The sequence below is a fragment of the Schistocerca gregaria genome, chromosome 2 (assembly GCF_023897955.1).
Source record: "Schistocerca gregaria isolate iqSchGreg1 chromosome 2, iqSchGreg1.2, whole genome shotgun sequence".
NCBI lineage: Eukaryota > Metazoa > Arthropoda > Insecta > Orthoptera > Acrididae > Schistocerca > Schistocerca gregaria.
Genome location: NC_064921.1, coordinates 743067150 through 743071445, shown reverse-complemented (window position 1 = coordinate 743071445; position 4296 = coordinate 743067150). Strand labels below are relative to the sequence as shown.

Sequence of the window (4296 nt, the reverse complement as noted above, 5' to 3'; positions counted from 1 at the left end):
AGTAGCACAGAAGTCAGTTCTCCACGTATTATCACATGTTGAATCATCCTGTCCCTCCTCTTTATCAGCGTTTTCCATATGTTCCTTTCTGGGCGGTAGCACAAAGAAAAATAAGATATATCCTGAAACCTCCTGGCAGATTAAAACTGTCTGCCGGACCGAGACTCGAACTCGGGACACTTCGCTGTAGAGTGAAAATCACATTCTGGAAACATGCCCCAGGCTTTGGCTAAGCCGTGTCTCCGCAATATCCTTTCTTTCAGGAGCGCTAGTTCTGCAAGTTTCGCAGGAGAACTTCTGTAAAGTTTGGAAGGTAGGAGACGAGGTACTGCCAGAAGTACAGCTGTGAGGAAGGGGCGTGAGTCGTGCTTGGGTGGCTCAGTTGGTAGAGCACTTGCCCGGGAAAGGCAAAGGTCCCGAGTTCGAGTCTCGGTCCGGCACACAGTTTTAATCTGCCAGGAAGTTTCACATCAGCGCACACTCCGCTGCAAAGTGAAAAGCTCATTCAAGATTTATCCTTTGAGTAACGACAGGAGTTCAGGATGTTCTAGAAAGGGTAAAGGCTCTAAGATGGAAATGACAGCTGACATAAGGAATCGAAGAAAGTGACAAGCTACAGTTGGCACAAGACAGCAGGAGACAAACACTATGGGAACAACGATTGAAATTGCATTTGTTGGCTAACTTACAGAGGTTTAATTAGCTGAACTATACATATTATGTCACTTCGGTAAAAGTCAGTGTAGGTAACATGAACTATGCGAAAAGTTATACAAACTTCACTTTTTAAACTTGTTGATCTGACAGTCTTTAGTTGTTAGTAACACCATATTGATGGTCATTCTGAAGTTACATCTTTGTGCAACATAATGCGGTTTATGTTTTGCCGTTGTTCGTTTCAGAAGACGAGCGAAGGAAGGCGAAGTTACTCAGTACATAAAATAGTTTAATATCAATTACGTTGTTTTGAAAACCGCCTTGTGCAAACACTATTTCTTTATAATCACCTAGACATGTTTGGGCACGTATGTGTAGTATTCTATGGGTCACTTTACTTGTGAAAATTGCATTACTAGTGAAATTGCGTTATTATACTCGTAGACTGGTTTTTGTGCCCTTTTTTGTCGTTTTTGACAGCATGTCGTATTTTTCAACTTGCTGTGTATCTCTTGTGTAATCACTGAATATGGGGACAGAAGTGTCTGCTCAAATCAAGTTTGGTAGAAAAAACGTGTGAAGTAGAGTCGTGAGAGAAATTTTCATAAACAGCATCGTGGAAACAGTGTACTCAATAGCAAAATTATTCAAATGGCTCTAAGCACTATGTGACTTAACATCTGAGGTGATGAGTCCCCTAGACTTGGGACTACTTAAACCTAACTAAGTAAGAACATCACACACATCCAAGCCCGAGGCAGGATTCGAACCTGCGACCGTAGCAGCAGCGCTGTTCCGGACTGAAGCGCCTAGAACCGCTCGGCCACAGCAGCCAGCGTACTCAGTTAGCATTAGAAAGATATAACTACCAGAGATATAGGTCTTAACTTCGGTGATCAGATGGTAACCATTATTACCACTGTGACAGAGATGAACGACAGGACGAAAATATATGCTGCCAAAACCGATAAAAAAAGAGCTCAGAAACCCATCTATCATAACACAGTTTCACTAGCACTGTAATTTTCAGAAATAAATTGGACCCGCGGAAGAAGACACATACGTGTAGAAATATGTCTGGATGAAAAAAAATTACTGTTTGCATAACGCGTATTTCAAAACAACACAAATTTTCAAATCACAAACACGAAAAAAGGCCAAGCGGAGTTTCAAACCTGAGTAAGATGATTCCCTCAAGGCCATGCCAAGAATTTACTATCACTCCATCTGAACAACGCTGAGCTATGAAATGCCTAAAACAGTGTAGTCCCAGTTCTGTTTTGTCTACTCTGCACATAACGTGGAAATCGTGGTTCTGATATCTGCTAGACGAATGTTTTATTGCGTCTTGAAACTGTTCCGTCACTTGCTATGTTGTGCAAAATGGCGTTTACACAGTAAGGAGAGGTATAGACTTCATTTGCAGTTTGCTGTTTTAGACACATAAAAGATAGATCCGCATGCGTGCAGAAGATACACGTTATGCAGGATCCTAGTTAGGATTAGAAGCAACTCACTTTCAAGCAATACGGTGGGCGAGACGCCGTGTTGGGTAAAGATGTCATTCGCGATGACCATGTGGGATACTAACATTGTGCTCTGTCCAGCGACAAATGGCAAGCGTAAATTGTTGTTCGTAGCCGAACAGAGAGCACCAAAGCACCTTAGAACGAGAATAGCGAGCAGTCACACCAGGCAAAATGGCGCAGTAAGCGCACACGCATTCTACAAGCGTCCCTGTTGGTTCTGATGGCCATTTTATATTGTAGTTACGAGTCGTGAGTACAACCGAAATAGAAACGTACGATGGAGCGATTTCCAAGCGTTGGCATCATGCCGACTTCCCACCATTAAGTTGCTCGTTGTTACTTGAGAAAAAAAATTTTTCCTTTACTGTTTGGTGCCCAACGCGTATACGTCGACGAGGAGGAAACAAAGCCAAATGTGTTAAATGAAATGACTATATTGTATTAAAGGGACTCAGATCAAGGAAACAGTTTTCCGTTCACATACATACGGCAAGTAGGGTTAGTGATAGTATATACCGGTAGGTGATAGGTTACCTTCTTACAGACTAAAAATTAAATTAGACAGGGTAAAGTTGCCATCGTAAAGCCACCTAAGGAAAATAAGTAAATAAATCCTCGGATATGGTAATAAATATTTTATTCCCAAAGTGAACTGAACATTATCTTTTTCATTTCACTACAGAAGCCATAAATATTCGATGTTAATGAAATACTTAAAAATTAAATACGAATGTTATCGGTCCAATCAACGACACTGGTTTTTCTTAGGGCCAAGCAGTTTCCACGAATGGCCTGTAGTATAATAGCTGTTAAACAGTATAAACTTCTAACTTAGCGTCAATACATTTCATATTTTTATTTTTAGGAGTTTTCTGAAGACATTTGAAAATCCCCATATTTGACTGATTATCATTGACGCTTGGAAGGTATCGGAAAACATATAATGAAAACCATATATTTAAATTTTGCTCCTATTACCTCACGTACGCCTGACAATAGAAAAATTCGAAGTGACTCATTCAAGGCAACTCGTACAACATCGCTTAACAACATCTAATCTCTGTCCACAGCATGTAACTTTATATGGTGGATATGAAAAAATGGTGTGAATTGCTTCCACTGTCCAGAGAAATTTATCCTTATTACCGTATAACTTCGACGTGTCAGTCGTTAATACTAGAAAATAGTGAAAACCTTACCTTCTTTCAGTGTTACTCCGTGGAACAAGTAACCACGAACATGGCGAATCTTTGGCAACACGGGGTACACTAAATGACTGCTACAATGCGCCTGTTACCAACATCAACAGAGAAATGAGCCAGCCCATCGATCGAACCGTTCCATCCGTAGCAACCTTATTTGTTCTGTAGCTCTTTTTGTCCGAAAGGAGAGATCACGTTATCATTTTCATCTCACTACAGTAGACACAGAAGCAGCGAATTTTTACCGTTAATCAAATATTTAAAAATCAAATACATGGGTCAGCTGTCCAATCAAAGTGACTAGTTTCATTCATTGAGCCAGGCAGTTTCCGTGAGTGGCTTATACTTAATAGATGTTAATCTATTTTACATCTGAGTAAGTATCAATACATTTAATATTTTTATTTTTATTTTTAGGAGATCACTCTCATTTTGAAGAAAGTGAAATAATGAACAAATAAAACAAGGCAGAAACGTGGTCTGTTGGCTATTACACTACGATTTTTCACATTCTTCTGCTATTAGCAGATAAAGTACATGCAAACGACAAAGAACCTGCAAGCCATATATTGGGAGTTTACAAGTGAATAATGAAAGTTTTGAACGCAAGACATTGCGCCGAAGGGATCGCATTCTTCGAACACCTGAAGTGGACACTGGGATGTAAAAACTATCAATCGATGAAATGTGAAAAGAGAAATCAAAGTGTATGGCTACAGCGACAATAATTAGCTTTTGGATTCTGCTTCTCGTGAATAAGTATCCGATCAAATCCGAAAATAAATTACCGGATCTAATTTCTAATAAAGCGATAATTACTTTCCGGAACTAAAAGAGCAAATCCTTATCTTTCACTACATTATGCCGTCTGGTGCAACAGTATTGTAGAACATTTGAATTAAGAAGTG

At 39.7% G+C, this 4296-nt stretch overlaps 1 non-coding gene across 1 annotated transcript; it reads left to right on the top strand.

Annotated features, from left to right (window-relative positions):
• The first annotated feature begins 366 nt into the window (after window positions 1–366).
• Trnas-gga (transfer RNA serine (anticodon GGA)) lies at window positions 367–441 on the top strand. The gene has a single exon. It is a non-coding gene; the product is annotated as a tRNA-Ser (tRNA).
• The last annotated feature ends 3855 nt before the right edge of the window (window positions 442–4296 follow it).